We start from the raw sequence: 13,816 nt of genomic DNA, 5'->3' as shown, positions 1-13,816 counted from the left end.
GACGGGACGGGACGGGATGGGACGGGTCGGGATGGGACGGAATGGAACGGAACGGAATGGCATGGAATCAACCCGAGTAGAATGGAATGGAATGGAATGGAATGGAAGGGAAAGGAATAGAATAGAATAGAATGGAATTGAACCAACCCGCGTGGAACGGAATGGAACGTAACGGAAACGAGCGGAACGGAATGGAAAGGAATCAACCCGAGTAAAACGGCACGGGACGGGACTGGACGGGACGGGACGGGACGGAATGGAACGGAACCAAACTCAATGGAATCAACCCGAGTAGAACGGAATGGAGTAAATGGAAAGGAATGGAATGGAATGGAATGGAATGGAATGGAATGGAATGGAATGGAATGGAATGGAATGGAATGGAATGGAAATCAACCCGAGTAGAACGGAATGGAATGGAATGGAATGGAATGGAATGGAATCAAATGGAATCGAATGGAATGGAGTGGAATGGAATGGAATGGAATGGAATGGAATCTACCCGAGTAGAACGGAATGGAATGGAATGGAATGGAATGGAATGGAATGGAATGGAATGGAATGGAATGGAATGGAATGGAATGGAATGGAATGGAATGGAATAGAATGGAATCAACCCGAGTAGAATGGAATGGATTGGAATGGAAAGGAATGGAATGGAATGGAATGGAATGGAATGGAATGGAATGGAATGGAATGGAATGGAATGGAATGGAATGGAATGGAATCAATCCGAGTAGAATGGAATGGAATGGAATGGAATGGAATGGAAATCAACCTGAGTAGAACGGAATGGAATGGAATGGAATGGAATGGAATGGAATGGAATGGAAAGAACCCGAGTGGAATGGAATGGAATGGAATGGAATGGAATGGAATGATGAACCCGAGTAGAATGGAATGGTTTGGAATGAAATGGAATGGAATGGAATGGAATGGAATCGAATGGAATCGAATGGAATGGAATGGAATGGAATGGAATGGAATGGAATGGAATGGAATGGAATCAACCCGAGCAGAACGGAATGGGTTGGAATGGAAAGGAAAGAATTGGAATGGAATGGAATGGAATGGAATGGAATGGAATGGAATGGAGTGGAATCAAACCGATTAGAACGGAATGGAATGGAATGGAATGGAATGGAATGGAATGGAATGGAATGGAATGGAATAGAAAGGAATGGAATGGAATGGAATGGAATGGAATGGAATGGAATGGAATGGAATCAACCCGAGTAGAATGGAATGGATTGGAATGGAATGGAATGGAATGGAATGGAATGGAATGGAATGGAATCGAATGGAATGGAATGGAATGGAATGGAATGGAATGGAATGGAATGGAATGGAATCAAACGGAATCGAATGGAATAGAATGCAATATAATGGAATGGAATTGAATGGAATGGAGTCAACCCGAGTAGAATGGAATGGATTGGAATGGAATGGAATGGAAAGTAATGGAATGGAATGGAATGGAATGGAATGGAATGGAATGGAATCAACCCGAGTAGAACTAAATGGAATGGAAAGGAACGGAATGGAATGGAATGGAATGCAATGGAATGGAATGGAATGGAATGGAATGGAATGGAATGGAATGGAATGGAATAGAATGGAATCAACCCGACTAGAACGGAATGGAATGGAATGGAATGGAATGGAATGGAATGGAATGGAATGGAATGGAATGGTATGGAATGGAATGGAATGGAATGGAGTGGAATCAACCCGAGAAGAATGGAATGGAAAGGAATGGAATGGAATGGAATGGAATGGAATGGAATGGAATGGAATGGAATGGAATGGAATTTAATGGAATGGAATGGAATCGAAAGGAATGGAATGGAATGGAATGGAATGGAATGGAATGGAATGGAATGGAATGGAATGGAATGGAATCAACCCGTGTAGAATGGAATTGATTGGAATGGAATGGAATGGAATGGAATGGAATGGAATGGAATGGAATGGAATCGAATGGAATCGAATGGAATCGAATGCAATCGAATGGAATGGAATGGAATCTAACGGAATCGAATGGAATGGAATGGAATATAATGGAATGGAATGGAATGGAATGGAATGGAATGGAATGGAATGGAGTCAACCCGAGTAGAATGGAATGGATTGGAATGGAATGGAATGGAAAGTAATGGAATGGAATGGTATGGAATGGAATGGAATGGAATGGAATGGAATGGAATGGAATGGAATGGAATGGAATGGAATCAACCAGAGTAGAACTAAATGGAATGGAAAGGAATGGAATGGAATGGAATAGAATGGAATGGAATGGAATTCAATGGAGTAGAATGGAATGGAATAGAATGGAATGGAATGGAATGGAATGGAATGGAATAGAATGGAATCAACCCGACTAGAACGGAATGGAATGGAATGGAATGGAATGGAATCGAATGGAATGGAATGGAATGGAATGGAATGGAATGGAATGGAATGGAATGGAGTGGAATGGAATGGAATGGAATGGAATGAAACTGAATGGAATGGAATGGAATGGAATGGAATGGAATGGAATGGAATGGAATGGAATCAACCCGAGTAGAATGGAATGGATTGGAATGGAATGGAATGGAATGGAATGGAATGGAATGGAATGGAATGGAATCAATCCGAGTAGAATGGAATGGAATGGAGTTCAATGTAACCAAAAGGAATTGAATCAACCCATGTGGAATGGAACGGGATGGGACGGGATGGGACGGCATGGGACGGGTCGGGATGGGACGGAAAGGAACGGAAAGGAATGGCATGGAATCAACCCGAGTAGAATGGAATGGAATGGAATGGAATGGAAGGGAAAGGAATAGAATAGAATAGAATGGAATTGAACCAACCCGCGTGGAACGGAATGGAACGTAACGGAAACGAGCGGAACGGAATGGAAAGGAATCAACCCGAGTAAAACAGCACGGGACGGGACGGGACGGGACGGAACGGAACGGAACCAAACTCAATGGAATCAAACCGAGTAGAACGGAATGGAGTAAATGGAAAGGAATGGAATGGAATGGAATGGAATGGAATGGAATGGAATGGAATGGAATGGAATGGAATGGAATGGAATGGAATGGAAATCAAACCGAGTAGAACGGAATGGAATGGAATGGAATGGAATGGAATGGAATGGAATGGAATGGAATGGAATGGAATGGAATGAGCCCGAGTGGAATGGAATGGAATGGAATGGAATGGAATGGAATGGAATGGAATGGAATGGAATGGAATGGAATGATCAACCCGAGTGGAATGGAATGGAATGGAATGGAATGGAATGGAATGGAATGGAATGGAATCGAATGGAATCGAATGGAATCGAATGGAATCGAATGGAATGGAATGGAATCTAACGGAATCGAATGGAATGGAATGGAATATAATGGAATGGAATGGAATCGAATGGAATGGAATGCAATGGAATGGAGTCAACCCGAGTAGAATGGAATGGATTGGAATGGAATGGAATGGAAAGTAATGGAATGGAATGGTATGGAATGGAATGGAATGGAATGGAATGGAATGGAATGGAATGGAATCAACCAGAGTAGAACTAAATGGAATGGAAAGGAATGGAATGGAATGGAATAGAATGGAATGGAATGGAATTCCATGGAGTAGAATGGAATGGAATAGAATGGAATGGAATGGAATGGAATGGAATGGAATAGAATGGAATCAACCCGACTAGAACGGAATGGAATGGAATGGAATGGAATGGAATCGAATGGAATGGAATGGAATGGAATGGAATGGAATGGAATGGAATGGAATGGAATGGAATGGAATGGAGTGGAATGGAATGGAATGGAATGGAATGAAACTGAATGGAATGGAATGGAATGGAATGGAATGGAATGGAATGGAATGGAATGGAATCAACCCGAGTAGAATGGAATGGATTGGAATGGAATGGAACGGAATGGAATGGAATGGAATGGAATGGAATGGAATGGAATCAATCCGAGTAGAATGGAATGGAATGGAGTTCAATGTAACCAAAAGGAATTGAATCAACCCATGTGGAATGGAACGGGATGGGACGGGATGGGACGGCATGGGACGGGTCGGGATGGGACGTAATGGAACGGAAAGGAATGGCATGGAATCAACCCGAGTAGAATGGAATGGAATGGAATGGAATGGGAGGGAAAGGAATAGAATAGAATAGAATGGAATTGAACCAACCCGCGTGGAACGGAATGGAACGTAACGGAAACGAGCGGAACGGAATGGAAAGGAATCAACCCGAGTAAAACAGCACGGGACGGGACGGGACGGGACGGAACGGAACGGAACCAAACTCAATGGAATCAACCCGAGTAGAACGGAATGGAGTAAATGGAAAGGAATGGAATGGAATGGAATGGAATGGAATGGAATGGAATGGAATGGAATGGAATGGAATGGAATGGAATGGAATGGAATGGAAATCAAACCGAGTAGAACGGAATGGAATGGAATGGAATGGAATGGAATGGAATGGAATGGAATGGAATGGAATGGAATGGAATGGAATGAGCCCGAGTGGAATGGAATGGAATGGAATGGAATGGAATGGAATGGAATGGAATGGAATGGAATGATCAACCCGAGTGGAATGGAATGGAATGGAATGGAATGGAATGGAATGGAATGGAATGGAGTGGAATCAACCCGAGTAGAACGGAATGGAATGGAATGGAATGGAATGGAATGGAATGGAATTCAATGGAATAGAATGGAATGGAATGGAATGGAATAAAATGAAATGGAATGGAATGGAATCGAATGGAATAGAATGGAATTGAATGGAATGGAATGGAATAGAATGGAATGGAATGGAATGGAATGGAGTGGAATCAACCCGAGTAGAACAGAATGGAATCGAATGGAATGGAATGGAATGGAATGGAATGGAATGGAATGAAATGGAATGGAATGGAATGGAAAGTAATGTAATGGAATGGAATGTAATGGAAAGGAATGGAATGGAATGGAATGGAATGGAATCAACCCGAGTAGAACTAAATGGAATGGAAAGGAATGGAATGGGATGGAATTGAATGGAATGGAATGGAATTCAATGGAGGAGAATGGAATGGAATAGAATGGAATGGAATGGAATGGAATGGAATGGAATGGAATGGAATGGAATGGAATGGAATAGAATGGAATCAACCCGACTAGAACGGAATGGAATGGAATGGAATGGAATGGAATGGAATGGAATCGAATGGAATGGAATGGAATGGAATGGAAGGGAATGGAATGGAATGGAATGGAATGGAATGGAAAGGAATCCACCCGAGTAGAATGGAATGGATTGGAATGGAATGGAAAGGAATGGAATGGAATCGAATGGAATGGAATGGAATGGAATGGAATGGAATGGAATGGAATGGAATGGAATGGAATGGAATCAACGCGAGTAGAATGGAATGGATTGGAATGGAATGGAATGGAATGGAAACGAATGGAATCGAAAGAAATGGAATGGAATGGTATGGAATGAAACGGAATGGAATGGAATCAACCCGAGTAGAACGGAATGGAATGGAATGGAATGGAATGGGATGGAATGGAATCGAATGATATCGAATGGAATCGAATGGAATGGAATGGGAAAGAATGGAATCAACCCGAGTGGAACGGAATGGAATGGAGTGGAATGGAATGGAATGGAATGGAATGGAATGGAATGGAATCTAATGGAATGCAATGGAATGGAATGGAATGGAATGGAATGGAATGGAATGGAATGGAATGGAATGGAATGGAATCAACCCGAGTAGAATGGAATGGATTGGAATGGAATGGAATGGAATGGAATGGAATCGAATGGAATCGAATGGAATGGAGTGGAATGGAATGGAATGGAATGGAATGGAATGGAATGGAATGGAATGGAATGGAATCAACCCGAGTAGAACGGAATGGAATTGAATGGAATGGAATGCAATGGAATGGAATGGAATGGAATGGAATGGAATGGAATGGAATGGAATGGAATTGCATGGAATGGAATGGAATGGAATCGAATGGAATCGAATGGAGACGAATGGAATGGAATGGAATGGAATGGAATGGAATGGAATCAACCAGAGTAGAATGGAATGTATTTGAATGGAATGGAATGGAATGGAATGGAATGGAATGGAATGGAATGGAATGAAATGGAATGGAATGGAATGGAATGGAATGGAATGGAATGGAATCAACCCGAGTAGAACTAAATGGAATGGAAAGGAATGGAATGGAATGGAATTGAATGGAATGGAATGGAATTCAATGGAGGAGAATGGAATGGAATAGAATGGAATGGAATGGAATGGAATGGAATGGAATGGAATGGAATGGAATGGAATGGAATGGAATGGAATAGAATGGAATCAACCCGACTTGAACGGAATGGAATGGAATGGAATGGAATGGAATGGAATGGAATGGAATGGAATGGAATGGAATGGAATCGAATGGAATGGAATGGAATGGAATGGAATGGAATGGAATGGAATGGAATGGAATGAAATGGAATGGAATGGAATGGAATGGAATGGAATGGAATGGAATGGAATGGAATGGAATGGAATAGAATGGAATCAACCCGAGTAGAATGGAATGGATTGGAATGGATAGGAATGGAATGGAATGGAATGGAATGGAATGGAATGGAATGGAATGGAATCAATCCGAGTAGAATGGAATGGAATGGAATTCAATGTAACCGAAAGGAATTGAATCAACCCATGTGGAACGGAACGGGATGGGACGGGACGGGACGGGATGGGACGGGTCGGGATGGGACGGAATGGAACGGAACGGAATGGCATGGAATCAACCCGAGTAGAATGGAATGGAATGGAATGGAATGGAAGGGAAAGGAATAGAATAGAATAGAATGGAATTGAACCAACCCGCGTGGAACGGAATGGAACGTAACGGAAACGAGCGGAACGGAATGGAAAGGAATCAACCCGAGTAAAACGGCACGGGACGGGACTGGACGGGACGGGACGGGACGGAACGGAACGGAACCAAACTCAATGGAATCAACCCGAGTAGAACGGAATGGAGTAAATGGAAAGGAATGGAATGGAATGGAATGGAATGGAATGGAATGGAATGGAATGGAATGGAATGGAATGGAATGGAAATCAACCCGAGTAGAACGGAATGGAATGGAATGGAATGGAATGGAATGGAATCAAATGGAATCGAATGGAATGGAGTGGAATGGAATGGAATGGAATGGAATGGAATCTACCCGAGTAGAACGGAATGGAATGGAATGGAATGGAATGGAATGGAATGGAATGGAATGGAATGGAATGGAATGGAATGGAATGGAATGGAATAGAATGGAATCAACCCGAGTAGAATGGAATGGATTGGAATGGAAAGGAATGGAATGGAATGGAATGGAATGGAATGGAATGGAATGGAATGGAATCAATCCGAGTAGAATGGAATGGAATGGAATTCAATGTAACCGAAAGGAATTGAATCAACCCATGTGGAACGGAACGGGATGGGACGGGACGGGACGGGATGGGACGGGTCGGGATGGGACGGAATGGAATGGAACGGAATTGCATGGAATCAACCCGAGTAGAATGGAATGGAATGGAATGAAATGGAATGGAATGGAATGGAATGGAATGAAATGGAATGGAATGGAATGGAATGGAATGGAATGGAATGGAATGGAATGGAATGGAATGGAATGGAATAGAATGGAATCAACCCGAGTAGAATGGAATGGATTGGAATGGAAAGGAATCGAAAGGAATGGAATGGAATGGAATGGAATGGAATGGAATGGAATGGAATGGAATGGAATGGAATGGAATGGAATGGAATGGAATGGAATCAATCCGAGTAGAATGGAATGGAATGGAATTCAATGTAACCGAAAGGAATTGAATCAACCCATGTGGAACGGAACGGGATGGGACGGTACGGGACGGGATGGGACGGGTCGGGATGGGACGCAATGGAACGGAGCCAAACTCAATGGAATCAACCCGAGTAGAACGGAATGGAGTAAATGGAAAGGAATGGAATGGAATGGAATGGAATGGAATGGAATGGAATGGAATGGAATGGAAATCAACCCGAGTAGAAAGGAATGGAATGGAATGGAATGGATTGGAATGGAATGGAATGGAATGGAATGGAATGGAATGGAATGGAATGGAATGAGCCGAGTGGAAGGGAATGGAATGGAATGGAATGGAATGGAATGGAATTGAATGGAATGGAAGGAGCCCGAGTGGAATGGAATGGAATGGAATGGAATGGAATGGAATGATCAACCCGAGTGGAATGGAATGGAATGGAATGGAATGGAATGGAATGGAATGGAATGGAGTGGAATCAACCCGAGTAGAACGGAATGGAATGGAATGGAATGGAATGGAATGGAATGGAATGGAATGGAATGGAATGGAATGGAATTCAATGGAATTCAATGGAATAGAATGGAATGGAATGGAATGGTATCGAATGGAGACGAATGGAATGGAATGGAATGGAATGGAATGGAATGGAATCAACCAGAGTAGAATGGAATGTATTGGAATGGAATGGAATGGAATGGAATGGAATGGAATGGAATGGAATGGAATGGAATGGAATGGAATGGAATGGAATGGAATGGAATCAATCAGATTAGAAAGAAATGGAATGGAATGGAATGGAATGGAATGGAATGGAATTCAATGGAATAGAATGGAATGGAAGGGAATGGAATGGAATGGAATGGAATCGAATGGAATCAAATGGAATCGAACGGAATGGAATGGAATAGAATGGAATCATCCCGAGTAGAACGGAATGGAATGGAATGGAATGGAATGGAACGGAAAGAAATGGAATGGAATGGAATCGAATGGAATGGAATGGAATGCAATGGAATGGAATGGAATGGAATGGAATGAAATGGAATGGAATGGAATGGAATGGAATGGAATGGAATGGAATGAAATGGAATGGAATGGAATGGAATGGAATGAAATGGAATGGAATGGAATGGAATGGAATGGAATGGAATGAAATGGAATGGAATGGAATGGAATGGAATGGAATGGAATGGAATGGAATGGAATGGAATGGAATGGAATGGAATGGAATGGAATGGAATCAACCCGAGTAGAATGGAATGGATTGGAATGGAATGGAATGGAATGGAATGCAATGGAATGGAATGGAATGGAATGGAATGGAATCAATCCGAGTAGAATGGAATGGAATGGAGTTCAATGTTAACGAAAGGAATTGAATCAAACCATGTGGAATGGTACGGGATGGGACGGGACGGGACGGGATGGGACGGGTCGGGATGGGACGGAATGGAACGGAACGGAATGGCATGGAATCAACCCGAGTAGAATGGAATGGAATGGAATGGAATGGAAGGGAAAGGAATAGAATAGAATAGAATGGAATTGAACCAACCCGCGTGGAACGGAATGGAAAATAACGGAAATGAGCGGAACGGAATGGAAAGGAATCAACCTGAGTAAAACGGCACGGGACGGGACGGGACGGGACGGGACGGAACCAAACTCAATGGAATCAACCCGAGTAGAACGGAATGGAGTAAATGGAATGGAATGGAATGGAATGGAATGGAATGGAATGGAATGGAAGGGAATGGAATGGAATCGAATGGAATGGAATGGAATGGAATGGAATGGAATGGAATGGAATGGAATGGAATGGAATGGAATGGAATCGAACGGAATCGAATGGAATAGAATGGAATATAATGGAATGGAATGGAATGGAATGGAATGGAATGGAATGGAATGGAATGGAATGGAATGGAATAGAATGGAATCAACCCGACTAGAACGGAATGGAATGGAATGGAATGGAATGGAATGGAATGGAATCGAATGGAATGGAATGGAATGGAATGGAATGGAATGGAATGGAATGGAATGGAATGGAATGGAAAGGAATCCAACCGAGTAGAATGGAATGGATTGGAATGGAATGGAAAGGAATGGAATGGAATCGAATGGAATGGAATGGAATGGAATGGAATGGAATGGAATGGAATGGAATGGAATGGAATCAACCCGAGTAGAATGGAATGGATTGGAATGGAATGGAATGGAATGGAAACGAATGGAATCGAAAGAAATGGAATGGAATGGTATGGAATGAAACGGAATGGAATGGAATCAACCCGAGTAGAACGGAATGGAATGGAATGGAATGGAATGGGATGGAATGGAATCGAATGATATCGAATGGAATCGAATGGAATGGAATGGAATATAGTGGAATCAACCCGAGTGGAACGGAATGGAATGGAATGGAATGGAATGGAATGGAATGGAATGGAATGGAATGGAATGGAATGGAATGGAATCTAATGGAATGCAATGGAATGGAATGGAATGGAATGGAATGGAATGGAATGGAATGGAATGGAATGCAATGGAATGGAATGGAATCAACCCGAGTAGAATGGAATGGATTGGAATGGAATGGAATGGAATGGAATGGAATCGAATGGAATCGAATGGAATGGAGTGGAATGGAATGGAATGGAATGGAATGGAATGGAATGGAATGGAATGGAATGGAATGGAATCAACCCGAGTAGAACCGAATGGAATGGAATGGAATGGAATGGAATGGAATGGAATGGAATGGAATGGAATGGAATGGAATGGAATGGAATGGAATTGCATGGAATGGAATGGAATGGAATCGAATGGAATCGAATGGAGACGAATGGAATGGAATGGAATGGAATGGAATGGAATCAACCAGAGTACAATGGAATGTATTGGAATGGAATGGAATGGAATGGAATGGAATGGAATGGAATGGAATGGAATGGAATGGAATGGAATGGAATGGAATGGAATGGAATGGAATGGAATTTAATGGAATCAATCAGAGTAGAACGGAATGGAATGGAATGGAATGGAATGGAATGGAATGGAATTCAATGGAATAGAATGGAATGGAAGGGAATGGAATGGAATGGAATGGAATCGAATGGAATCAAATGGAATCGAACGGAATGGAATGGAATAGAATGGAATCAACCCGAGTAGAACGGAATGGAATGGAATGGAATGGAATGGAATGGAATGGAATGGAATGGAATGGAATGGAATGGAATGGAATGGAATGGAATGGAATGGAATGGAATGGAATGGAATAGAATGGAATCAACCCGAGTAGAATGGAATGGATTGGAATGGAAAGGAATGGAATGGAATGGAATGGAATGGAATGGAATGGAATGGAATGGAATCAATCCGAGTAGAATGGAATGGAATGGAATTCAATGTAACCGAAAGGAATTGAATCAACCCATGTGGAACGGAACGGGATGGGACGGACGGGACGTGATGGGACGGGTCGGGATGGGACGGAATGGAACGGAACGGAATGGCATGGAATCAACCCGAGTAGAATGGAATGGAATGGAATGGAATGGAATGGAAAGGAATAGAATAGAATAGAATGGAATTGAACAAACCCGCGTGGAACGGAATGGAACGCAACGGAAAAGAGCGGAACGGAATGGAAAGGAATCAACCCGAGTAAAACGGCACGGGACGGGACGGGACGGGACGGGACGGGACGGAACGGAATGGAACCAAATTCAATGGAATCAACCCGAGTAGAACGGAATGGAGTAAATGGAAAGGAATGGAATGGAATGGAATGGAATGGAATGGAATGGAATGGAATGGAATGGAATGGAAATCAAACCGAGTAGAACGGAATGGAATGGAATGGAATGGAATGGAATGGAATGGAATGGAATGGAATGGAATGGAATGGAATTGAATGGAATGGAATGGAATGAGCCCGAGTGGAATGGAATGGAATGGAATGGAATGGAATGGAATGGAATGGAATGGAATGATCAACCCGAGTGGAATGGAATGGAATGGAATGGAATGGAATGGAATGGAATGGAGTGGAATCAACCCGAGTAGAACGGAATGGAATGGAATGGAATGGAATGGAATGGAATGGAATGGAATGGAATGGAATGGAATGGAATGGAATTCAATGGAATAGAATGGAATGGAATGGAATGGAATAAAATGAAATGGAATGGAATGGAATCGAATGGAATAGAATGGAATTGAATGGAATGGAATGGAATAGAATGGAATGGAATGGAATGGAATGGAGTGGAATCAACCCGAGTAGAACAGAATGGAATCGAATGGAATGGAATGGAATGGAATGGAATGGAATGGAATGGAATGGAATGGAATTGAATGGAATCGAATGGAATGGAATGGAATGGAATGGAATCAACCCAAGTAGAATGGAATGGATTGGAATGGAACGGAATGGAATGGAATGGAATCGAATCGAATGGAACGCAATGGAATGGAATGGAATGGAATGGAATGGAATGGAATGGAATGGAATGGAATGGAATCAATCCGAGTAGAATGGAATGGAATGGAATTCAATGTAACCGAAAGGAATTGAATCAACCCATGTGGAACGGAACGGGATGGGACGGGACGGGACGGGATGGGACGGGTCGGGATGGGACGGAATGGAACGGAACGGAATGGCATGGAATCAACCCAAGTAGAATGGAATGGAATGGAATGGAATGGAAGGGAAAGGAATAGAATGGAATGGAATGGAATGGAATGGAATGGAATGGAATGGAATGGAATGGAATGGAATGGAATGGAAATCAACCTGAGTAGAACGGAATGGAATGGAATGGAATGGAATGGAATGGAATGGAATGGAATGCACCCGAGTGGAATGGAATGGAATGGAATGGAATGGAATGGAATGGAATGAACCCGAGTGGAATGGAATGGAATGGAATGGAATGATGAACCCGAGTAGAATGGAATGGTTTGGAATGGAATGGAATGGAATGGAATCGAATGGAATGGAATGGAATGGAATGGAATGGAATGGAATGGAATGGAATGGAATGGAATGGAATGGAATCAACCCGAGTAGAAAGGAATGGGTTGGAATGGAATGGAATGGAATGGAATGGAATGGAATGGAATGGAGTGGAATCAACCCGAGTAGAACGGAATGGAATGGAATGGAATGGAATGGAATGGAATGGAATGGAATCAACCCGAGTAGAATGAAATGGATTGGAATGGAATGGAATGGAATGGAATGGAATGGAATGGAATGGAATGGAATGGAATCGAATGGAATGGAATGGAATCAAATGGAATGGAATGGAATGGAATGGAATGGAATGGAATGGAATCGAACGGAATCGAATGGAATGGAATGGAATATAATGGAATGTAATGTAATGGAATGGAATGGAATGGAGTCAACCCGAGTGGAATGGAACGGATTGGAATGGAATAGAATGGAAAGTAATGGAATGGAATGGATTGGAATGGAATGGAAAGGAATGGAATGGAATGGAATGGAATCAACCCGAGTAGAACTAAATGGAATGGAAAGGAATGGAATGGAATGGAATAGAATGGAATGGAATGGAATTCAATGGAGTAGAATGGAATGGAATAGAATGGAATGGAATGCAATGGAATGGAATGGAATGGAATGGAATGGAATGGAATGGAATGGAATAGAATGGAATCAACCCGATTAGAACGGAATGGAATGGAATGGAATGGAATGGAATGGAATGGAATGGAATGGAATGGAACCGAATTGAATGTAATGGAATGGAATGGAATGGAATGGAATGGAATGGAAAGGAATGGAATGGAATGGAATCCACCCGAGTAGAATGCAATATATTGGAATGGAATGGAATGGAATGGAATGGAATCGAGTGGAATGGAATGGAATG

This window comes from Gorilla gorilla, chromosome 13 (assembly GCF_029281585.2).
Source record: "Gorilla gorilla gorilla isolate KB3781 chromosome 13, NHGRI_mGorGor1-v2.1_pri, whole genome shotgun sequence".
In the NCBI taxonomy this organism is placed as follows: domain Eukaryota; kingdom Metazoa; phylum Chordata; class Mammalia; order Primates; family Hominidae; genus Gorilla; species Gorilla gorilla.
Note: the sequence above shows the minus strand (reverse complement) of the source record.